The 26,439-nt window shown below is 44.3% G+C and overlaps 1 long non-coding RNA gene across 1 annotated transcript in view; it reads right to left on the bottom strand.

Moving 5' to 3' along the window:
- LOC141084183 (uncharacterized) overlaps positions 1 to 26,439 on the bottom strand; it is a 138,529-nt gene that overhangs the window by 83,370 nt on the left and 28,720 nt on the right. The window contains exon 2 of the long non-coding RNA XR_012230944.1: positions 8,267 to 8,328. This is a non-coding gene — a long non-coding RNA (uncharacterized lncRNA). The remainder of the gene's footprint in view (positions 1 to 8,266; positions 8,329 to 26,439) is intronic.

Genomic DNA, 26,439 nt, shown 5'->3' with positions numbered 1-26,439 from the left:
GACAGGCTCGATGGCACAGCTGTGACAAAAGTGACTAGAGGATAAGGGAGATTTTGAATTTCTGCACACACTTGTGGACAGTGGACACTTTTGGATTGTGTGAGGCCCACTGATATCTGAGCGCTATGTGACAGGCTCGATGGCACTGCTGTGACAAAAGTGACTAGAGGATAAGGGAGATTTTGAATATCTGCACACACTTTTGGACACTGGACACTTTTGGATTGTGTGAGGCCCACTGATATCTGAGCGCTATGTGACAGGCTCGATGGCACTGCTGTGACCAAAGTGACTAGAGGATAAGGGAGATTTTGAATATCTGCACACACTTTTGGACACTGGACACTTTTGGATTGTGTGAGGCCCACTGATATCTGAGCGCTATGTGACAGGCTCGATGGCACAGCTGTGACAAAAGTGACTAGAGGATAAGGGAGATTTTGAATCTCTGCACACACTTTTGGACACTGGACACTTTTGGATTGTGTGAGGCCCAATGAATATCTGAGCGCTATGTGACAGGCTCGATGGCACAGCTGTGACAAAAGTGACTAGAGGATAAGGGAGATTGGATTGCTTTTAAAAAAGCAGTTTGCGGAGCAGTGGGTAAACAGCAATGCCAGCCTGTCAGGAAGCCTTAGAAGGCAGCCCAACAACCAACACCACTGATACACCACTATATAGCCTCCCCTTGCACTGCACACACAGTGACTGGTGTGTTGTGCAGGCCAAATTGCTAGCAGCAGAAGCAGTTTTTTTTTCTTCTCAGCAGGACAAAAAAAAAAATTGGGATTGCTTTTAAAAAAGCAGTTTGCGGAGCAGTGGGTAAACAGCAATGCCAGCCTGTCAGGAAGCCTTAAAAGGCAGCCCAACAACCAACACCACTGATACACCACTATATAGCCTCCCCTTGCACTGCACACACAGTGACTGGTGTGTTGTGCAGGCCAAATCGCTAGCTGCAGAAGCAGTTTTTTTGTCTTCTTCCCTGCCTAACGCTCTCCCTACAGAATCAGCAGCAACCTCTCCCTATACTAAGATCGGCAGAAGTAAGATGGCGGTCGGCGTGCACGCCCTTTTATACCCCCTGTGACGCCCACCAAAGCAAGCCAATCACTTGCATGCCCTTCTGAAAGATGGTGGTGACCCGTGCCTATGTCATCACGTTGCCCACAGTGTCCGTGGATCCTGATTGGCTGAAAAAGAGCGCAAAACAAACTTTTGAAACGCGACTTTGGCGCGTAAGTCGCCGACCTCGTGGCCGACCTCATCCTAGGGTCGGGTTTCGTTTCATGAAACCCGACTTTGCCAAAAGTCGGGGACTTTTGAATTTTTTCGACCCGTTTCGCTCAACTCTAGTGCATACATCTCTCACACCTCATAGTCTGTAAATACAGTCTATCCTAGCGCATGGGCAAGCGGCCATGCGAACCTTTTATAGCCACGGGCATCCGGGACCTTCCTGGCTTCTCGGATGGGCCAATCCATACACGAGCAGGACCTGAACACGTGACCCTCAATCTCCAATGGGAGATCACTCCACGGGCATGCTCAGTGGCCCGACATGAGGACTTAGTCCCTGGAGAATCTCGCTGCTGAGCAGCATGCATTGTTATAGCTGTGCCAGAGGTGGCAGTAGCAAGCAAACCCACGGAGTTGGCCTGGGCAGAGTGCCAGGACCGACGAATCTGCTGAGCAGGCTCCACTGCGGCTGAAGAAGAATGGGAGACCACTGGGTACAAGGCTCTGGATTCCTGCTGTGCAGTGGCAGGAACCCAACACCTAACAGAGGAATAGCCAAAGCCAGGACCCTGTGCTGGTCTGGAATGTACCCAGTCACCTGCAGCCCGAATCCAGGAGTTGTTGGTCGCATTGGGACCTGGAACCTCAAGTGGTGAAAGAGCTTGTGTTATGGAATCAGTTTTAGGACTTCCAGTACCCCTACAGCCAGCAACGGACCCTATCTCCATGGTAATCCCCAAGCAAGGAAAGCAGCTCTGCTACAGAGCTGTGCCAGTGCTTAATGAGTCCAACATCAAAGTCGATGAACATTTGCAAGATTTTGAGACTTTAATGCTGTTGCACCAGGTGCCCATAGCTGATTGGGCTAAATACCTGTGGACTAGTTTTACTGGTCGGGCACGATATGATGCCCAATCACTTGGGCCTCAATACTGCCAGGATTATGGAACTATTAAGGACACCTTGCTGGCACTTTTTACCATCACCCCGATATATATCACACCAAGTTCCGGACATTGTATCTCCAGGGGAGTCTCCTATGTAGAATTTGGCAGTCAACTTCGGAGACACTGCAACCGCTGGCTCGACAGTAGGGCTGCCCACTCCGCTGCTGCCCTTTGGGATGTGATTGTGCTTGAACAATTATGGAGAACATGGCCCCAGAAATTCAAGAGTGGGCAGCCGACCAGAAGCCCGACACCCCAGAGCAAGCAGCCCGATTGGCTGAGTTTACAGCCAACTGACCCCACTGGAGACCCAATATTCCCACCGATACCAGAAGATTTGAACAGCCACCAGTCACTCAAGCAGGATTTTCCCACTTCCCAGCAGAAAACCCACCAGCACAAAGGGTTCTTAACAGTACCAGTGATTTGCCTCACCCACGGTGCTGTTATACATGCGGGCACCTTGGACACATTGCCAAAGAATGCTCCCAGGGATGGGGCCCCATGCCTGGAGCCCATCTGCTGTCAAATATTGTCGTCTGCTAAAACTAGCCTTCAGTGTCTGAGGGGCCCTACCCCGGGATACACCAGCAAAGGATGAAGTGATATACCCTGTTAGCCACTCTACACCAGCCAATCTCCAAAGCCACCTCCAGCTAGTCAAGGTCAGTGATATCAAGGTCCAGGGACCTCGGAACACTGGGTCTTCCATCACCCTAGCCAGCCCAGATATTGTACCCCCAGAGCACCATTTACCAAACCGCCAAGTGGCCTTCTCCAGGACTGGGGGTCAGCGCTTGGGAAATGGGTGCATTTTTGTAAGCAATTTACCTGCCACTGTACGAGAGAATGAGCTGGAAGAGTTGTTCCATCAGTATGGGAGGATCCGTACCAGCGAGCTGAAGAATCATGGGGGAGGCGGTGCTGCACCATTCGCCTTCATCATTTTCCAGTATCCACAGGAGGAGGAAAACGCCATGAGTGGAAGCAGTGGATGCAAGTTTTATTCTCATCGTTTATATGCGGAGTTTTCTAGGTCAAGCAGGAGACCAGAGGAGGGTTATGGAGGATTCCGCTGGAGGAACATTTCACTTTCTCAGTGAACTGAATACAGAGTCCTCGTCTCAGAGCTTCCTCTCTCAGGAAGTTGGCAGGATCTAAAAGATCATATGAGAAAGCTGGAGATGTCTGCTATGCTGCTGTGCCCAAGGATGGCACCAGGATTGTGGAGTTTGTTTGCAAGGACGACAAGGAATATGCTTTGCAGAAACTGGATGATACAAAGTTTTGTTCTCATGAGGTGAAACCTCTTACATTGGTGTCTCTGCTTAAAGACATGCTAATGGATTGTCCCAACAATTAAAGAAGGATAACCGGAAGCCTATCACGCCTATCACTGGTTAATTAAGATGGGGGAGCAATGTGAAGAAACCAGACTGTATCTTAATTTCCCAGACAACCATGTTTTTGCACATCAAGAAGAATTGACTTTTTATCTTTATATTGACTTGTGGATTTAAGTTTTTATGTCTGGTAGATCAAGAAGACAGATTTGCATACCATTTAACATACTGTGTAAAGGCCCCGTCACACTAAGCGACTCACCAGCGATCCCGACACCGATATGAAGGTGTCAGGATCGCTGGTAAGTCGCTATGTGATCGCTGGTGAGCTGTCACACAGACAGCTTCACCAGCGATCAGCACAGCGATGCCGAGCGCCCGGCATCGCTGGCTATCGCTGTAGAAAATAGTATCAAAATAAAAAATATAGTTATTCTCACCGTCCGACGTCCCGTTCAGCCATCCCGCCTCTCTCCACGCTCCGGTCCCAGTGATCCTTTGCACGAATGACCGCGAGATGTCACGGTCTCGCGGGATAACAAAGTCTCGCGGTCATTCATGCAAAGGATCACTGGGACCGGAGCGTGGAGAGAGGCGGGATGGCTGAACGGGACATCGGAAGGTGAGAATAACTATATTTTTTATTTTTTTTTATTATTTTTTCACACCTGATCGCTGGTCTCCCGCTGTCACACACAGCGATGCGTGCTGGCCAGCGGGAGACCAGCGACCAAAGAAATGTCCAGAGATTTCTTCCAGCGATACCGGCACGGGGGCCGCTCGCTGATCGCTGTCACACACAGCGATCTCGCTGGTGAGATCGCTGTTACGTCACAAAAGTTGTGACTCAGCAGCGATCTCGCTACCGAGATTGCTTAGTGAGACAGGGCCTTAAGTGTTACCACGGCTGCTCAGGTGAGGAAAATCTCCAGGAGTGGACCCTCTGGACCGTGGCACCGAGGGGCCCCAGGCGAGCTACCAGGTGGAGCCGACCCCTATACAGGGATCGTTAGGAGCAGGCCCAGGGGTTCGGGTACCACGATAGCCGGTACCGAGAGTGGTGGCTCAGAACGGACTGGAATAGGAGCACGAGACTATAGAAGGTAGGATCAGAGTAGGATTGCAGGGCCGGACCAGGGATAGCAGGACAAAGCGGGATCACTGGAGACAGGACCGGAGTAGGACTGCGGGACCGGAGCATAGACAACAGGACAGAGCAGGATCACTGGAGACAGGACCGGAGTAGGACTGCAGGACTGGAGCATAGACAGCAGTGTTAGGAACGGCGGAACGCACTAAATAAAAATAATAATAAAGTGCGTTTGCCGCTCGGGGTCCACTGTGCAGTAGGTGATATAACCGCTGCTAAGTGGTGGCAGGAGCAATATGGTGGTAATGTGCACAGGATTAAATGTCACCCAGGTGCGCAGAGCAATCTCTGTTAAGTCACAGAGATGCCAAATAAACACAAATACACAGACTGAGCCTGTTGAGGTCACAGTACTCAGTAAAAATACACACACGGTATTAGGTCACAGGAGTAGCCCAAGACGGCGGCACTACGTCCGTCTAGACCTACCGTGTGTGCGGCGTCGCAGCTGCGGACGCTAAGGAGAGCTGCTACTGCAGCGCGGTGTGGACACTGCCGCTAAACGACAAAGCTATGATGCAAGCGCCATGTCGGACGCTAGCGGCTGTGGATGTTGCAGCAGAGGAGCCGTGGCGCTGATTCTAACTCAGTCCCTGACCACATACGTAATATCAGAGGGAAGGGGTTTTACAATGAGTCATTCACCAGAATCATACATCCGTCTTCATACACACAGCAGCAAGTAAGTCTATACTAGCACATGGCGGAAGAGCCAGCGTGCCTTTTATAGCAGCCGGGACCTTCTGCAAGCCTCCAGATCTCTGAGATAGACCAATGAGATCTGGAGCGGGACCTGAGCACATGGCTCCCGATCTCCAATGGGAGATCATCCCATGAGCATGCTCAGTAGGAGGACAGAAGGACTTAGCCTCAGGAGAGATATGCTGCAAGGCAATCTCCTCTGCAATCTCCTCTGCAGTAGATAAACAGCAGGGGACTGCAGAATGTGAGGATCTGGATCCCTGCGGAGTAAACGCAGAAATCCGACTCCTAACACAGCAGGATGGAGCAGGAACATAGGAGGCAGAACTGGAGTAGCGCTGTAGGACTGGAGTATAGATAGCAGAACGGAGCAGGAACACGGGAGGCAGGACTGGAGTAGCACTGTAGGACTGGAGCATAGGTAGCAGGATGGAGCAGGAACACGGGAGGCAGGACTGGAGTAAGACTGCAGGACTGGAGCATAGATAGCAGGAACATGGGAGGCAGGACTGGAGTAGGACTGTAGGACTGGAGCATAGATAGCAGGACCCACGGAGTACAGGACTGCAAGGCTGCTGCAGGAACCACAGAAGACAGGACTGCGAGGCAGCAGAGAGCACACGTGGAAGCAGGGCCCAGTGTGCTAGCAAACACAATGATCAGGCGCCTCCCTCAAATGGGAACGGCTTGTTATGCCCCTGTCTGGTCTGCCATTGGTCCATCGGTGCTTCCGGGTCAGGGCATTGCCAGAGCACAAGTGTCAGAAGGGGCCGCCGTGGCTGTCGGACGGCGGGGGGCTGCGGCGTGGGAGCGGAGGCCGGGTGAGTATGCAGTGGCAGCATGACAGTAGTCTGTAACTGTAACTTGTACATAGTGTATGTTTATCTTATTGTGCGATGATATGCTAATTGTGTATTGTATTCTATAACCAGTTTGTGGACTCCGAAGGTAGATAGTGAAAGGCTGGGAGGGTACACTGAAGGACACTGGGTAAATCTAAAAATAGATCACCTGCCTTGGGTATAAAAGAGACTTCTTTTCTTCTGGTTGGTGTCACTCTTCAGGATCTCAGCTCAGGGTACTTCGGCTGAAAGAACACAGGACTGCTCTTGGTTATCTCCCTACGCTTGTCATTACCTCCAATCTGCGTGCGTATCACTAGTGGAGTAGCGACCCTGGGAGCTTGGACATAACATCTACCTGGCGAATCAGCGGAAGGGAATGGTGCACAATCTTGGGGTAATTGCTGGGATTGTTCTGTTTGCTATTGGGTGTTGTTGTTCAATAAAGTACTGCCACACTGTTTTACCCTAACCCTGTGTTCACTGTGTAGTGTATTGCCCACCGGGAGATAGAGCTGGTGTTCAGTGGTATGAGCCCTGTTCCATGCAGTCTTGCTAAAGGCAAGTGGACAAGAGCACCCCCTGACCTTGTTTCTCCACACCAATATAAAGTTTAGAAATCATAGGTTGGCGTTTTTTTGCTAGAGCAAATAGTACATCTTCGTACAGTGACTTTTTGGTGCTCAGTACCTGGGACTCACGAAGCACCAACCTAACCCTTGCTATGCCCCTGTGATCTGCCATTTAAGTGTGCACCCCAGCAGTCGCAACCATAATCAGCCATGTGAAAAGGGTCTTATGCTGACTTTATTATTTTCTCTATTGAGGAACACAACCTTTTTGTCACAGCTGACATACAATTTATGGCCATCTGTAATGTGCCGAGACATAAATATTTTTGCCGCTTTCGCTTGGAAGTAGCTGAAACACAAGTTCTGATGTGTATAGAAACGTGCCATACGTTAGCGTGGGAGTATGCTGCCGTATGCAGATGCATACCGCTGCTCTAACACATTGCACTCTGCTTGAACTCAATCTTGTTTAAAAATATGCACTTGCCGGAAAACATTTGATTCCGCCATTTACTGTCTTTCTAGAAGGCTGCAGTGGAATACGTGCAATTATACTTTGTATTTTTGGACTTTTTACACCTTCCACTCACTGCCATACAAAATAAACAATAACCGCCAACAATGTCTGCTGCTTTCAGCCTTTTAAATTAAGTTACATGTTTTTTTTATAAAGGAAAGTTTATTATGTATACTTGCATATACACAGTAATTTCTAGATGCCTGCATGGAACAAGGAGATCTTGTCTGCTGCTATGTATAATGGGACCTATTCATCTCACTGACAAGCAGAAAATCACCAAAGAATAAATGAATTAAAACAAATCATCAACACTGGTCACGTGGCCTTACACCTGCATTCAGCGAGAGGCGGCCAGACCAGCAGGGCCACTCATAGCACATTCAATGCTCTTTTAGTAGCGACTGTAGGAGGAGATGCTGTAATCCCTTAATCATTCGAGCTTTTAACCTGATTGGACCTATGCAGAGCTTCAGTTAGGTCCAATATGTTGACTTTCATTTTTTTCATTTTTTTTTTTTTTTTTTTTAATGAGCGGCCTTCAAAGTAGCATCTGTTTGTCCTAATAACTTGATTGCAGCACCATCTCTTCCTATGGGAAATGTAACAGTATTTTCTGATTTCTTCTTTATCGGGTACGTATTTATGTGTATCACAAATGCAAATAGATTAAAAACACAAAGGCCGCCTGATGAAACTGTAATGAATGATGACACCAATCATTCCCAGACCTCCTATAGTTTGGAAGACATAACCTCTTGTTTAACAATGGCTTTTGTCGTACAAAAAAAAAAGGTGTATCAAATATCAAAACTGTTTTGCTTTATTTACTGAGAGCTATTCAGGTCCACAGATGTAGAAGTCAGCCAGGGCCGTAGTCGTGGCTGAGTTCATCGGGTTTTGTGTGCCCTGGCATACATAAAAATCACGCTCCACTGTCTGCTTACTTGCCTCTCGGTCCCCTGCGTCTTCAGGGTCTGTTCTCCATTCTTTATGGTCACCTCCGTCCGCTTCTGAATAAAAAGAGACACAGTCCAGTTGCAACTCAAAACGTAAAACTTTACTTTCATGACTTTGCAGCACGTCCAAATTCACTACAACATTTTCGTCAGCTAGTACATTACACATTACTTCGTCTTTCTCTGCACTCTTCTCCTTATCACATTGCACGTTCCTTGGTCGGACTGTTTTCAACGGCTCCTCAGCGTCCTCCCTGGCCAGCCTCACTGCATACGGGTGTTCCCTCAGCTATTTCACCCTGGTTCTGAGGGCATCAGCCAAAGCAATTACCTGCCACATGGTGAGCGACCTGCCCTGCTGTGCTGGGGTGACTTCTCATCCCTGTAAATGCTGTTGCTGCTATATCTGAGGCTATGCTGTCCCACTGACTCTGGATGGCTTGGTTCCTCCTTAAACGTTACGAGTTTCTGAGTAGGTCGGGCATTTAGCTCGCCTGAGCACTTCGGGCTACCTAGCCCTGACTGATTCTATGAGGATGTATCCCTGCCTTACACCCAGCTATCCCCTCCTATGGTTAACCATTTGCACGAATGAATTCTTGTCCTACACTAAGCACACCTATAATACCCCATCTAGTGACCAAACTTGTACACTACACTTTCCCTAATCATATACATATCTACATAACAGATTTTGTATACATCATTACGAGCCAACAATATATACACAAATGTACAAATATGCACACTAAATCGGGGAAACTTTGGAGGTTCAGGACAGTTTCTGTAACCCCCTTACACACACGTGGTCAAAATTGTTGGTACCCCTCATTTAATGACAAAAAACCCTCAAGGGTGACAGAAATAACTTGAATCTGACAAAAGTAATAATAAATCAAAAAATATGAAAAGGAACAAATGAAAGTCAGACACTGCTTTTCAGCCATGCATCCACAGAATTTAAAAAAATAAAACTCATGAAATAGGCCTGGACAGAAATGATTGTACCCTTAACTTAATATTTTGTTGCACAACCTTTTGAGGCAATCGCTGCAATCAAACGATTCCTGTATCTGTCAATGAGACTTCTGCACCTATCGACAGGTATTTTGGCCCACTTCTCAAGAACAAACTGCACCAGTTGTCTCGTGTTTGAAGGTTGCCTTTTCCAGACAGCATGTTTCAGCTCTTTCCAAAGATGATCAATAGGATTTAGATCAGGGCTCATAGAAGGCCATTTCAGAATAGGCCAATGTTTTCCTCTTAGCCATTCTTGGGTGTTTTAGCTGTGTGTTTTGGGTCATTATCCTGTTGCAAGACCCATGACCTGTGACTGAGACCAAGCTTTCTGACACTGGGCAGCACATTTCTCTCTAGAATCCCTTGATAGTCTTGAGATTTCATTGAACCCTGCACAGATTCTAGACACCCTGTGCCAGATGCAGCAAAGCAGCCCCAGAACATAGCAGAGCCTCCTCCATGTTTCACAGTAGGGACAGTGTTCTTGTTTCTTGATATGCTTCATTTTTCCGTCTGTGAACATAGAGCTTATGTGCCTTACCAAAAAGTTCCATTTTTGTCTCATCTGTCCATAGGACATACTCCCAGAAGCTTTGTGGCTTGTTAACATGTAGTTTGGCAAATTCCATTCTGGCTTTTTTATGATTTTTTTTTCAACAATGGTGTCCTCCTTGGTCCTCTCCCATGAAGTCTACTTTGGCTAATACAACGACAGATGGTGTGATCTGACACTGATGCTCCTTGAGCTTGAAGTTCACCTGAAATCTATTTAGAAGTTTTTCTGGGCTCTTTTGTTAACATTCGTATTATCCGTCTCTTTGATTTGTCATCAATTTTCCTCCTGCGGCCACGTCCAGGGAAGATGGCTACAGTCCCATGGAGCTTAAATTTCTGAATAATATATGCAACTGTAGTCACAGGAACATCAGGCTGCTTGGAGATGGTCTTATAACTTTTTCCTTTAACATGTTTGTCTATAATTTTCTTTCTAATCTCCTGAGACAACTCTTTCCTATGCTTCCTTTGGTCCATTTTGAGTGTGACACCATGTCACCAAGCAGCACAGTGAGTATCTGTAGCCCTCTATACAGGCCCACACAGTGGTTACAAGATTGTTGACACCTGTGATGCTAATTAGTGGACACTAGTGATGAGCGAGTATACTCGTTGCTCGGGTTTTCCCGAGCATGCTCGCATGATCTCCGAGTATTTTGGCATGCTTGGAGATTTAGTGTTTGTTGATACAGCTGCATGATTTGAGGCTGCAAGACAGCCTGAATACATGTGTGGAATTCCTAACAAACAGGCAATCCCCACATGTATTCAGCGTGTCTGGAAGGGGTCCACTATGGGGGACATATATTACTGAAAGGGGCCCAGGATGGGGAACATTCAGTATATTGCTGTAAGGGGCCCTAGGATGAGGGCATTATACCAAGATGGGGATATACATTACTGGATACAGCCCAAGATGGGGACATTAAACCAGGAAAAGGCCCAGCAAGGAGAACATTATAGGTGGAAGGGGCAAAGGATGGGGGACATTATAAGAGGAAGGATACCAGAGGACATTATTTCAAGAAATTGGCACAGGATGGGGAACATTGTTAGAGGAAAGTGCCAGAATCAAGTACATTATTACAGGATGAGGGACATTGTTACATGAAAAGGTAAGCAGCACATATGTCTTCACAGGATATACAAGGGCCCATGCATCTGATAAACATTCATATGAGGGCCCAGGCCCAAACTTTGCAATGGGGCCCATTGGGCTCTAGTTGTGCCACTGATAACTCACAAAACCTGCAAAAGACAAAATGAGCAAAAACCCTGCTGTAACTAAATATGTAAAAGCAAAAGTGCATCTAAATAATACAGAGTTTTTAGTAATACTGTTTTTGATCAAAAGTAGCATGAAAGCTATCCCACCACAACACGGTAACTCTGTTTGGGATAGTCCTACACTGTCTAATATTAAAAACTTTGCCTTGTGTCAAAGTTGACCTCAATGTGTGAACAAGGGCAGACAAAAAGGACTGGGTCTCAAACAGTAGACACCAGTCTGGGGAAGCCTTATATACATTTTCCAGCTCTGGAGAGGGAGGCCACACCCCAGCTTGCACTGATAACTCACGCAACATTTTTTGCGTACATGAAAAACACTGATGTCTGAATAAAGCCTAAGAGTGAGGGTCAGATGGGGGCAAGAATATACAGCCAAAAACATTATTGAAAACTTGCTATAATCTACATGAAACCATATCCATCATGACAGCCACCTAAAAAATAAAACCAAAGCTTCCCCAAAATGGTTTAAAACAGCAATTTTAATGTCAAAAAGCAACAAAGTCAGCGAGTCATGACCTCAAAAGAGGAGAAATTTTGTGTCTGGACTTAATTATAGATATTTACTTAAGAACCCCAGCCAGTTTGACAGGGTTTGGGGATTTTTGCAAAAAAAAGAATGAAGAAAACAGCTATGTACAAATCAGATACAGACGTATCCACACAGACTGAAGTCAGTAATAGCTGCATAGAGGTGCCTCTACAGGGTACTAGCGTGAATGAAAGTAAAAGTTATGCATGTGTGAATTTCTAGTGATTATTATTAAAAAAAAGTTGCCAAACAATAAAACAGGAAATAGTACAAGGAGAGTTACTATTTTATAAGGGTATGAATGCAAGACAATAAAGGAGAACCTTCACCCAATAAACCATTCATGCCTTGTAGATGCTTGTAGCATCGATGTCGCAGATTAATACAATTCAAACTATTTGGCTTTACTGAACACAACTGCAGAGACACTGGCATACAAGTCTTTTTGGTTTCTGTTAAGAGGTTAAATATTCTTAACCCCTTTGAGACGAAGCCTGTTTTCACCTTAATGACCAGGCCAATTTTTACAATTCTGACCACTGTCACTTTATGAGGTCATAACTCTGAAAAGCTTCAACGGATCCTGGTGATTCTGAGTTTGTTTCCTTGTGACATATTGCACTTTATGATAGTGGTAAAATTTATTCGATATGACTTGCGTTTATTCATGAAAAAATGGAAATTTGGCAAAAATTTGGAAAATTTTGCAATTTTCAAACTTTTAGTTTTTATGCCCTTAAATTAGAGAGTCATATCACACAAAGTAGTTAAATAACATTTCCCACATGTCTGCTTTAAATCAACACAATTTTGGAAACATTATTTTTTTGTTAGGAAGTTATAAGGGTTAAAAGTTGACCAGCGATTTCTCATTTCTACAACAAAATTTGCAAAACCATTTTTTTAGAGACCACATCACACTTGAAGTGACTTTGAGAGGCCTATATGACAGAAAATGCCCAGACGTGACACCATTCTAAAAACTACACCCCTCAAGGTACTCAAAACCACATTCAAGAAGTTTATTAACCCTTCAGGTCCTTCACAGGAATTTTTGGAATGTTTAAAAAAAATGAACATTTATTTTTTTTCACAAAAAAATTAATTCAGATCCAATTTCTTTTATTTTACTAAGGGTAACAGGAGAAATTGGACCCCAAAAGTTGTTGTGCAATTTGTCCTGAGTACGCTGATACCTCATATGTGGGGGTAAACCACTGTTTGGGAGCATGGCAGAGCTCACAAGGGAAGGAGCGCCGTTTGACTTTTCAATGCGAAATTGGCTGGAAATTGAGATCGGACGCCACTATGGGTACGATCTAGTCCCATAGAATTTTCACATACTGAAGCTCTGATTTTGCTGGGACATCCCCAGGAGTAATAAAAGGGATAGAGCTTAGTAAGATCATACCCACATTGGGTGTTGTGATCAGATGTTTTTGGCCGCTCCCTGGCGGTAGTGAAAGTGGAGCTTAAATGTCCCAAATTTTGTTCTCTAATTGTTGGCAAGTATGATCATAGCCTTCATCATTTTTAATAATTACTGTTTTGAAAATGCAAAAAAAGCCATGTCTTTCAAAATTCTTATAGCAAATCAGGCAGTTGATTGATTTCTCCAATCTGGGTCCCACAGTCAATGAAAATTCCCCCCTTCCCACTCATGCACTCCAATGAAAGTGTAGAGCAATATTTAGAATGTCTGTGCAGATTGGATCCATGCTGTATGTAGCATACGTACATTTCTAGCAGACTGGATGTACAATAGAGGCAATGAAAGAGCTAGCTGCTCTCATTAGCAGCTGTCCAGGCTGTGATTCTGGTTGTGAGAATAACTGTGAATAGCGAGTGGAAGTGATTACAGCACCCATATGTAGCCTGTTCTTTCCTCTTTGTGAGTGTGATTCTGCTTATTGATTCAAAATGTCATTCGACTTTTCAGCCATATGATCTACTGTACATGATCGGTTCTTCATTTGTATTACATGCATTGTGCCAAGTTCTGATTCATTGAACATATTGGACTAGGATTCCATGACTTTCAGATATGGGACAGATCCCCACTCCATCTTAAAACCGCCATAACTACAGTAAACCTAGGCACTAGAATAAATACACAAAACACACTATATTGGTTGTCAAACTGGCCACAGCTTTATTTAAATCACAAGAATAAAACAACCACAGTAGGAGTCAGGTGAAGTGCTTGTACATTGGGATTCACAAGTACTGTGATAAATCCAGCTATCTGTTCACCACCATGAGGTTTTTACCACCTCTATTAGTTAAAATGATCCACCTTAACTTGTCCGCAACTTTCACCCGACTCCTAAACCGTAAAGCTGTGACGGGTTATAAATTCCAAGTCATATTTTATATTTTTTTTTTACACTTTTTTTATAAATCACTTTTGTAAACCTATAAACTAAAATTCCCTGCAAAAGCATTAAGGGAAATAAACTTGGCAAACCTCTGACTCACAAAGAGTCATCCTACAGCACTCAGTTCAGGAAAAACCCCTGTGGAGGAAACCTCTAGGGAAACATGGGCTTAGAAGGTTAATGCCAATGTTAATTCTTTATAATCATGATAAAATTGGACCTGGTAAAAGATATACAATAGCAAATTCAAAACAAAAAAATACAATAAAGCATTCATCATTACACAAGTAATAATTAAAACGTTTTAGGACCGTGATTATAACAGGGTGGGAGGGCAGGTGATGTCTTCTCCATTTCATCTGGTGAAAGAAAGGTAAAAAACAGAAACAGGCAGAGATGCTTACCTGTTATTATTGGGTCACCGTGGAGGAAAGCAAGACCAATCTAGCCACAGAAAACCAGAGAGGTTGGTAACTAAGCGGATTGCAGACCCCTAATCCTATCCACACAACTAGCAGTAGCCATGGAGCGTACCTACGATGATTCTAGACGCCTCGACACAGCCGGAGAACTAACTAAGCCTAAAGCAAGAAAGGGGAAATCTAAACTGCCCCAGACCCTAAAGGAATAGATAGCCCCCAAACATATATTGTCGGTGAGACAAGATGAAAACATAAACGCAGGTAGCAAAATAGGCTGAGAAAACGATGGGGCCCAAACTAACTAGACAGGATAGGAAAGGAAAGACACTGTCTGCAATCACGCAAAAAATCCTGCAAATAATGTCCAACACGTCTGATAGAAAAAATACTGAAGTCACTCGACTTCGCCCACTATATCAGCACTCTGGCATATTCTAAAAGCAGAGCAAAAAGAGGCCAATCTAATAAGGGACAAAAACAAACTGGCACAAGCAGTAACATAAGGATGGAAATTCAGCACAGCCCCAGCCAGGGCTGGCTGACCACACAAAACTGAACAGACAAAACCAAATCAAATGTGAACAATAGCAAAAGAACACTTAGCTTGAGCATGCAGGGACTGAGCTGGAAACTAAGACCTCATGAGGCAGGAAAAAATCACCAGCAGGGATAGAGGGAGTCGGCTGTCTTAAATCCAGTCCGAGATTCCAGATGTCCAATCGTCCTCCTCATTATCAGGTGGCAGACCTCTGTTAATTAGATCATCTCCATTACCTCCTGTAACCACCAGAGGGAGCCCGGAAAGAGAACTTGCGACCCCTCTGTCAATATAACCAGCTCCACTACCTTCAATAGTAACCAGAGGTAGGCCAGAAAGTGAATTCACAACACTTTCCTGTGTAAACAGGCCTCAGCACAACTGCACTAAACCGGGTGAAGCGGACTCAAGTAAAATGGCAACTGCACAGGTGCAATAATACCAAATGAAACAGCTAGCCTACAATCAGGGATTGGCTGTGTGGCACACCAGTGCAAAAAAATAATACGTATGTGGCAGTGTTCACACAGGGAATGCAGAGCATCCGGTCCTCAGCCTATTAGTAACGCCATATGGCGGGCTGCCCAGTACTAACTATAATGCATCCTGTGTGAACAGAGGCCACAGTTTACAGAACCATTTGTGCCCAACTGCACCCTGAAAAAAATATAAAGTGCACAAAAACATATAAATATATGTAAGGTATTGGTTGATATTCCGGCCTTAATACGTAAGCTGGCAAACCGCGTCAAGGTTCCTTACACTTGCCAGACCTACTCTAACATAAATACCACAGAAAGAAAAAAAAAGCCTCCAATATTCAGGCAGAGATGCTTACCTGTGCAAACAGGCCTCAGTACAACTGCACTAAACAGGGTGTGAACACTGACACATATAGATTATTTTTTTGCACTGGTGTGCCACACGGCCAATCCCTGATTGTCGGCTGGCTGTTTCTTTTGGTATTATTGCACCTGTGCAGTTGCCATTTTACTTGGGTCAGCTGCACCCTGTTTAGTGCAGTTGTATTGAGGCCTGTTTACACAGGTAAGCATCTCTGCCTGTTTGTTTTTTTCCTGAATATTGGAGAATTTTTTCCTTTTTCTGTGGTTTTTATGAAAGAAAGATGTAGAAAGACAATTTACCTCCGCTAGATAAACCCCCACCCCCCTCACAGAGACAGACCAGCCCCCACCATCCTCACAAAAGAGACAAAAGTTACCTCACCTAAATAAGCCCACCCTCCTCACAGTGGCACACCAGGAACAAACTCTTGCTTAAAATCTACACAGCTATACACACAACTGCAGGAGTTAAAAGATCTGCCTATCCCAAAAGTCATGCCCTCCTGCGCCTATTTCTCCGGTGATTTCTTGACTTTTGGATATGGGACGGATCCCCACTCCATCTTAAAACAACCATAACTACAGTAAACCTAGGCACTAGAATAAATACATAAAACACACTATTTTGGTTGTCAAACTGGCCACAGCTTTATTTAAATCACAAGATTAAAACAACCACAGGAGTCAGGTGAAGTGCTTGTACATTGGGAATCACACGTACTGTGATACCCCCAGCTGTCTGACATATAGCACCAGGACAGACAGCCATAAAAGGGATGTCACACCCTGACTTGCCATTCAAGCATAGCCAGTAAACTTTCAGGGCACCATTGACCCTATTATCCTCACTCCTGTGCTTAACCACTGTGCCCATCCCTGATTGACGTTACCATTACAACGTTCTTGAGGCTGGTCACCAAAGTCGAGCCTGTTCACCATCATGAGGTCTTTACCTCCTCTATTAGTTAAAATGCATCCACCTTAACTTGTCTGCAACTTTCACCCGACTACTACACCGCCACCAAGAGGCCATTTGACACCTTAAATGGACACGACCACCATCAACCATTTCTACATGCTATGGAAAGACTGTGCCTACAAGTAACAAAATTCCAGAGCTCCAACAGAATCATTTTATCAAGGCAACTCTGCCAAATTATGATCGATAATACTGTAACTAAAGCAAAATAACAGTCACTAGACATCCTGCAATGAGGATCCCATCATGGGGAATGTGAAAAGTAAACCATAATAAAGGTGATAGCCACAGTCTGAATACCTGTAAAATTACATCTGTCATGCCTCAAAAACTATTATGCTGCATGTATTGTAGCCAGCTCTAATAATTCACCAATTCACAGTTTTTTGGGTTCTAGAAACCACCACTATATACAGTAGCTGTGCAGGAATCATTTCTTAAACCCATTTACTACTACTACCGGAAAAGTGATGAGTATATATAAAAAGAAAGATACTATAAATAAGGAGTAATTAGAAGCATTACACAATATAGCATCAAAACCGACTCTTAAATAACGTTCATAATATTTGAACATAGTCATTGAAATAAACCTATAGCAGAAAAAATGTACGAACGCATTATGAATAACCCTGCCACACAATTGTTGATTGTTTTAATGCATTGATGACATTCTCTGTTAACTGCTCTAACCGGGTCAAAATCATCAGGGAAAACATGATTACTTCACCCTTAAGGTACTGTCACACTTAGCGATGTACCAGCGATATGACGCGGTCAGGATCGCTGGTACATCGCTAAGTGGTCGCTAGTGAGCTGCCACACAGGCAGATCTCACTAGCGACATCGCTGGGGACGGGGGTCGCTACTTACCTGTCACACCAGGCGATCCTGCGTCCTCCCGCCCGGCTCCACGCTCGTCGTCACAGCAGGAAGTCCAGCCTGTTCTCGCGCGATCAGCGATAACTAGCGGGGGAGCGGGTTGTAGGTAAGTATCACACACAGTGATGTCGCTAGCAATATCGCTATAACGTCACAAGTTATAGCGATATTGCTAGCGATATCTCTTAGTGTGACAGTACCATAAGTCACTCCCCACTGACTCAATGGCACACAGATTAGGTATACTGTTCTTCAGTTTAATGCACTGCTTTATCCAGAAAACAACCTTAAAACAAACAAGAGTTGGTCAATATAAACAGTCAAAATTCATGCCTCAGCATTCTAAAGTCACATGAAGAAAAGAGAGGGTCCTTGAAGGGACCGATTGCATTGAATGGCATTGGGGGGGGGTTTGTCTTTTTTCCTCCCCTTCAGTTGCTGTTCCTAGCTTGGAGGAGCCTAGTCAATTGCAATTTATTTATTTATTTATTCATTTATTTATTTTTAAAGCATGCACAATATGATTGCCATGACCGCAGGGACTTTATCCTAGCAGGCTCTTATAGGCTATATATGCTTCTGGAGACCAGGGGGGCCATACCATAATGGTCACCCTGGATAAATAGGCCACAGCAGACCTGTTGATTAACATATTTATATTACAAAATGAATATATCAGTATAGCATTGACAAATAAGGAAGCGGATCTATGGAAGCCATGTTCCAGCTTTTTTGCGCCAACAGCCGCACCTTAGGCCCTCAACCGCACCACGCCGGTTCGAGGACCCACCTGCTTATGCCCTCAACTGCACCAGTTTGAGGACCCTACTGAATGGCTCTACCAATTAAATTGTCCTGCTGAGACCTCAGCACAGTAGGGACCCCTTTTATTTAAATTATACTCTGACCACCAAATGCAAAAAGAGCGGAGGGGTACATAGCCGCCCCACCAAATGGGTCCCTTACTCCCCCTTCTGCTACCATCACCTGGCTCTCCACAGATCCGTTCCCCACCCAAGATGATTGCCCCTCCACAGAACAACATTAAACAACATAAGCAGCCCTGTTTATTAACATATTTACATTACAAAAAAGAACATATTAATATAACATTGACAAATAAGGAAGCGGGTCTATAGAAGCCGTGCACCAGCTTTATGCATCAACAGCCACACCTTAGACCCTGAACCGCACCACACTGGTTCGAGGACCCCCCTGCTTATGCCCTCAACCGCACAAGTTCGAGGACCCTACTGAATGGCGCTACCAATTAAGATGTCCCGCTTCTCCATTTCATCTTGTGAAAGAAAGAGGTAGAAAGACAATTTACCTCCTCTATATAAACCCTCACCTCCTCACAAAAGAAACAAGAGTTACCTCACCTAAATAAGCCCCACCCTCCTCACAGTGGCACAGCAGGCACAAACTTTTGCCTAAAATCTACACGGCTATACACACAACTGCAGGAGTTAAAAGATCTGTCCATCCCAAAAGTCATGCCCTCCTGCGCCTATTGCTCCGGTGGTTTCTTTTAAGTGGTATTATTGGTGTTTCAATCTGTTTAGGAACACTTCAGGTTTTGCCCTATCCTACACTCTCCTTGGCACAGTTGGCTAAAGAGAATGTATCCTCAGTAGTGATGAGGTTTTCCAGAGAATGCTTGGGTGTCTTCCGAGTATTTTGGTGTGCGCGGAGATTTTGTTTTTGTCGATGTAGTTGCATGATTTGCAGCTCCTAGACAGTCTGAATACATGTGGGGATTCCCTAACAAACAGACAGCTTTACCATCTGAGAAAATAGAGAACCACATCCAAATCTACCACAAAAGACTTCAAGCTGTCGTTGATGTTAGAGGGGGCAATACATGGTATTAAGAAATGGGGTATGTTAACTTTTGATCAGGGTCTTTTGGATGTTTTGGGTTGTCATTATGATTTAAAAAGAGAAAACAGTTTTTTTAACAATAAATGGCTTCACCAAGCACTAACCATGAGTGCAGAAAAAGTTTTGTTGTTATCATTCATATTCTCTGAAAAATGGCAAAGAAAGCAAAACTTCTGCTGGGCTATGTAAACTTTTGAGCACAACTGTAAATGTAGTAGACAACCCCTTTTAGGCCTGCAGCCTATAAGGCTGTGGAGCCTTGGCAAATGCCGGCATGAAGTAACACTAACAGTGCAGGCAATAGGCCGGAAGAAGCTGGTAGTCTAATCTGCTACTTTCATCATGTGCTACTTTACCCAAATGTAGTGCAGCCACAATGTGTCTGGTACTGTTTCTAACTATGATCTCCAGTTGTAGTTAATGGGGACTCATACAGTGTGACATCTGATACAACGTTTTGCCCTGTTGCTGTTGGGGACAGTAAGATGTCCATTATGAAAGATATGGAGGAAGTGAAGGAGGTGCCACATGGTTTTTGAACCAGCCGTGATACCAAACCTTAGAGGTCCACCTGACTTCTAGTATTAATGCATTGGTACCTTTCAAACCATTGACCCAGTGCGCCATTAAAAACATGTATTTTTAATACATCCCGGTAATAATAATTATCCCGGTATACGGCAGGTCTTGTGGGGTGTTCCCGGTACACGGCAGGTCTTGTGGGGGTGTTCCCTGTATATGGCAGGTCTTGTGGGGTGTTCCCTGTATACGGCAGGTCTTGTGGGGTGTTCCCTGTACACACCAGGTCTTGTGGGGTGTTCCTTGTATACAGCAGGTCTTGTGGGGTGTTCCCAGTATACGGCAGGTCTTGTGGGGTGTTCCTGGTATACGGCAGGTCTTGTGGGGTGTTCCCGGTACACGGCAGGTCTTGTGGGGGTGTTCCCTGTATACGGCAGGTCTTATGGGGTGTTCCCTGTGTACGGCAGGTCTTGTGGGGTGTTCCCGGTACACGGCAGGTCTTGTGGGGGTGTTCCCTGTATACGGCAGGTCTTGTGGGGGTGTTCCCTGTATACGGCAGGTCTTGTGGGGTGTTCCCTGTATACGGCAGGTCTTGTGGGGTGTTCCCGGTATACGGCGGGTCTTGTGGGATGTTCCCTGTATACGGCGGGTCTAGTGGGGTGTTCCCTGTACACACCAGGTCTTGTGGGGTGTTCCCGGTCTTGTGGGGATTTCCCTGTATACAGCAGGTCTTGTGGGGGTGTTCCCAGTATACGGCAGGTCTTGTGGGGTGTTCCCTGTAAATGGCAGGTCTTGTGGGGTGTTCCCTGTAAATGGCAGGTCTTGTGGGGTGTTCCCGGTATACGGCAGGTCTTGTGGGGTGTTCCCGGTATACGGCAGGTCTTGTGGGGTGTTCCCGGTATACGGCGGGTCTTGTGGGATGTTCCCTGTATACGGCGGGTCTAGTGGGGTGTTCCCTGTACACACCAGGTCTTGTGGGGTGTTCCCGGTATATGGCAAGTCTTGTGGGGATTTCCCTGTATACGGCAGGTCTTGTGGGGTGTTCCCTGTAAATGGCAGGTCTTGTGGGGTGTTCCCGGTATACGGCAGGTCTTTTGGGGTGTTCCCGGTATACGTCAGGTCTTGTGGGGTGTTCCCGGTATATGGCAGGTCTTGTGGGGTGTTCCCGGTATACGGCAGGTCTTGTGGGGTGTTCCCGGTATACGGCAGGTCTTGGGTTTTCCCAGTATGTGGCGGGTCTAGTGGAGTGTTCCCGGTATACGGCGGGTCTTGGGTGTTCCCGGTATACGGCGGGTCTAGTGGGGTGTTCCCGGTATGCGGCGGGTCTTGTGGGATGTTCCCGGTATACGGCGGGTCTAGTGAGGTGTTCCCGGTATACGGCGGGTCTTGTGGGGTGTTCCCAGTATATGGCGGGTCTAGTGGGGTGTTCCCGGTATACGGCAGGTCTTGTGGGGTGTTCCATCTATACGGGCAGCACGGTGGCTCAGTGGTTAGCGCTGAAGCCTTGCAGCGCTGGGGTCCTGGGTTCAAATCCCACCAAGGACAACATCTGCAAGGAGTTTGTATGTTCTCCCCGTGTTTGCGTGGGTTTCCTCCGGGCACTCCGGTTTCCTCCCACACTCCAAAGACATACTGATAGGGAATTTAGATTGTGAGCCCCATCGGGGACAGTGATGAAAAATGTGTGCAAAACTGTAAAGCGCTACGGAATATGTTAGCGCTATACAAAAATAAAGATTATTATTATTATTATTATTATGTATTGTCCCTGGATGCAATTGCTGCTATCAAAAGTGAAGTGCACTTCACAGCACAGCAAGCCCACAGTGTCTGTCACAAGAGAGAAGAAAAAAAGTACAAACAAGATTTTTTGAGAAATAATGACAGCTAGGTTTTGTCTATCTAGGCTGAGTGTATGCCATATTTTTTCATGAAGTAGAATCCATGTGGTACAGCAATGATCATGGAGACATGGGACATCACTTCACTTTATCATGTGATGCTGTTTTATGTGCTGATTTAGACCAGTATTCGATTTGTGCTGGGATGCCGAAGGCTTATTTTGTGGCTGCCAAACCTGCAATAAATTTGTCCTTTGGCTACATAGAAAGAATTCTCACATCTGAGATGTCTGCACATAGTCACCACCACCAGATTCAAGATCAGTGCCTAGTGTTTTTAGGTTTATTCCATCAACAGTATTCAATTGCTCCCAAGCTGCTTGCAGTAGAATCAGATTTGCCTCTGGAAGATTTTTTGGATGAATGTTGGCTCCTCTCTTTATTGTGGATACAACCAATCTTTTTTCTTGATTACATCACCTCCTTACCTAACCGCTTTCCACAATCTTTTCAAAGATACTGTCTACAACACAATCATCCTCATAATCATCATCATTCCTGACCATGTCCAAAGTTTCTTGCCTCCAGTTCCTACATATAGATTTGCCCTGACTCTGAGTGCTATCACCTCTTCTGCTGCCACTGACAGTGACCCTTCCACCATGGCTGCCAGTGACACTACTACTACATAGGCAATGCTAGGCATTTCTCTCATATCCTCCATATCTGGAGTGCTTAGCCTTATGGGACTAGGGTTCACAAAAGACAAGAGATGTAATTTATGGAATTGAAGGTTTGCAATTGAAAAAAATAACTTTTACTGTGCCAGAGCAAGAGGAATATGCAGAACACTGACTCAAACTGGCAGTGTTACTGTCAGAGGTAACATCATTTTGCTGTGGCTGAGATGAGTGATGTATCATATTTCCCAAACATCATCCACTTCTTTATAACTAATACACTTGCCACAGGCAAAAAAATGAAAATTGTCACCTGCATTTGTTAGTACTACTGCCCAGACAGCTAGTGCCACTGGTGGTGCTGCTGTTGTTTTTTGTTGCTTTCACATTCTTTGCTGCTAAATACCTTGGTATCTTTTTTTTATTTACATTTTTTTACTAGATTAGTATTAACTTTTATTTTCTTAACCATAATTACCCCCTTTCTAAAAAAAAAAAAAAGAAATGCTAGGTACATGCAAAAAAAAAAAAAACCCATAGAAAATAGGCCACAACATTGGTGCTGCAGGTATGTACATGAAGTCAAACTAAACGGGTCCGTAAAAAAATCAGTAATACTGTTTATGATGCACACACAGTTAAATATCTACTTTTTTTATTTCTCTTTAGTATTTAAAAAAAAATTATCTCCTTCACGAAAAGGTGCATTTAAGAAATGCTAAATACAAGGCGTTTCCCAAAACACTGGTGTGTTATGGCCTTTTTTCCCTATTTCTATTGCTGAATTGTGGTCTGTGATGTCCTCTCACTACCTAAATTCACCACAAAATAGCTTCTGCTAATAGCAGAAGCCAAAGTCCCGGCTCACTGGCTGTGCTTTACTATGTGATGTAATAGCTGCAAAGCTTTATGGGAAAACCCGCCTGAACACCGCCGAAGTAATGTGATCCTTCTCTGGCTTATGAGGTCTTTTGCACTGTGTAAAATGGTAGCAGTCATTTAAGGAGATTTGCACTAAAGCAAAATTGTGAATTATTCAAATTCTCTGGGTTTATCAAATTTGTAAAAATCGGAAACAAATTCAGTTTTCATCAAATCAGTTGGCCCATTTCCACAATCCATTTTTGTTTTTTATCGTTTTGTGCGGAGTTGACAATTGCCGTGTTTTTTTGTTTTTTTTTTGAATTTTGAAATATTTTTTCCTGTTTTTGCGGAAAGATCAATGATAAATTGCCAGACTGGATGTGCAGACATGAACCGTGCAAACATGGAATAGCTATTGAATTCTACAGGCTATGGTGCTCATATAGATCTGTTGGAACATGCTACATCTCGAAAGAAAAACGTAGATTTAAAAAGGAAATGTGAATAAAATTATAAAATATAAATACTTTTCAATAAAGAATGAAATTAATACAGATCCATAGTACACAAGGATTAATAAGATCTAATGCTCAGTCCCAGCGAGTGGTGTAATATAAAGAGGAAATATGGCGTTGAGTACAAAATATGTGAAATGCAGATTGTTTTGTAAATGTTTAACGCCATAAATACCCGCACTGTATCAGTATATGAAAAGTTTTTCAGTGCTTTGTATCTTTATGCATGTTCAATATTAAAAGAAATGGACATTAGTGGTATACTGTATCATGAGGGTATTCCACCAATATCGAATTGGCAAGAGCTCACTACTGTTACTCCCGCCAATCACTAGAAAGAAATGGGTTCAGCACCAGTAAATATTCCGTCATTTCATCTCTCCTAACAGCGCGGCTCACCGTTCATTGGTGGGGACATGGTCGGCCCATCGTAGTCAATGTCACTAAATTCTACTAACATGGTCATATGACACCATTATCTATGCTGAAACTAGGTTTGGCACACATCTGTAATACTGGCTCATAGATTTTTATTGTGCTTTTATGTAGCCAAATGCGCTATTTTGGCTTGGGGAAATTTAGTGGCATACTTTGGTCCATGGCATTGAAAAGAAATAAATACAGTATGCTCTGGATATGGCGTTTAATTTGGCATTAAAATACTAACACCATGAAAATGCTTGTCAAATACAAGAAATGTTGGCATTTTTAAAAAGTTTTTTTTCACGCATTTTACAGGGAGTGTGTCACCCCCAAAATCCATTTTGAATGGGCGACACAGTGCTGTATGGAACTTAGTCCCTATAATAGCCATCCTAGCACCCCACCTGTTATGAAAACAGTGCCTGACAGAAATAGCTTTTAATTCATATGCAAATGAGGAGGCTTTGTTGCACCCTTGGCACGGCCAATAGTTTGGTGCACCGTTACGCCTCCTCATTTGCATATTAGTGCCTTTCCCCCATTTCTAAATGATGGTGTATTTTTCCCTGAACGAACACTGTCTGAATCCTGCCAGCATGTCTCTTGCTGCGCACTCACGCAGTGGCTGTGAGCGTTTTCCTCCCTGTCTCCTTTTTTCTGACACCACTCGATGCACTTCCAGGTGTATTAGTGTAGCAAGCGGAGTCAGAAGAAAAGAGACAGGAAGGAGAACGTGCGACACCACTGTGAACTTGAATGAGATAAAGAAAATCTGAAGGTAAATACGCACCAAAAATGCATATAATTTACATCTGCACTTGACTTTATCAATAAAGTTTTATTAAAGATAAGTAACAGGGAGATTTCTAAAGCAGAGCAGCTTTATTTAAAACATGACAACCCAAAAGGAGATAAAACCCACATGTACAGAAATGCAATATAAAAACCAAGGTAACCTAATTTAGCCAATAGATGCAAAAATCCTGCAGAGAATTTTCCGCATCAAAAATGGACCAAATGCTCATCATGGGAACTTAGCTTAAGGGTATGTGCAAACAACGTCTCTTCAAGGCGGATTTATAATTAAGAAAGACGCAGACGTCAATGCTGCCGCAAAAACAGCCAAAGATTAGTCAAAGAAGATGCCGCAAGAAAAACACAGCTGGCATTTTCCTGAAATGTCTTTTGCTTCAAAAACTCATTGAGTGTACTGTATGCACATATCCTCAAAAACCCCAAAAATGAGAATGTGTGTGAAGAAGCTGTGGGGTGCGCTCACATGTTGTGGATTTGGAGAGGATTTTACACACAGATTTCTAATCTGAAATATTCAGTATTTCATCATCTAAAATCTGCACATTATTTGTGCAGGTTTATGTGTTTTCTTTTATTGAGGAAATGTATCAAAAGCCTAATTAAAATATTGCTAGGCCAGCAATTTAATCAACGCCTGAATGGTTCCCATTGAAATTCAAGTAAAATCCAAACCAAAAAGGTACAATTCTACAATAGAAATTACAATGCTGTGAATTTTAAGAAAAGCAACAAAAGTCAATTTCCACACAGATTCCACCAAAAAAATGCAGCATATGGATTTGAATAACTTAAAACTCGTCCTCTCCACTTGTTATGGAAAATGCTGTGTATTAGGGCTCATACTCACTTGCGAGAGACTCACACGATTCTCTTGCGAGTCTCTCGCATGAAAACCTGGCACTGCCGCCGGCACTGGGACCAGAGCGTGCGGCTACATGTATTTCTATGCAGCCGCACACTCCAGTCCCAGTGCCGGATGCAGTGCCAGGTTTTCATGCGAGAGACTCGCACGAGAATCATGCGAGTCACTCGGAAGTATGATCTCTTATACAGTATATGCGTAAAATCACACAGATTTTTGTTGGCAAAAATGCTGGAGGAAAAAAAGCAAATTATAAAAACTGAAAAAATGTGTGAAAATTTCTAAAGGCCTAAAAAAACAAAAGTAAAATATACAAATAC

This window comes from Dendrobates tinctorius, unplaced genomic scaffold (genome assembly GCF_039654945.1).
Source record: "Dendrobates tinctorius isolate UK_male_01 unplaced genomic scaffold, ASM3965494v1 ptg000022l, whole genome shotgun sequence".
In the NCBI taxonomy this organism is placed as follows: Eukaryota; Metazoa; Chordata; class Amphibia; order Anura; family Dendrobatidae; genus Dendrobates; species Dendrobates tinctorius.
Note: the sequence above shows the minus strand (reverse complement) of the source record. Positions and strands in the feature narration are given on the sequence as shown.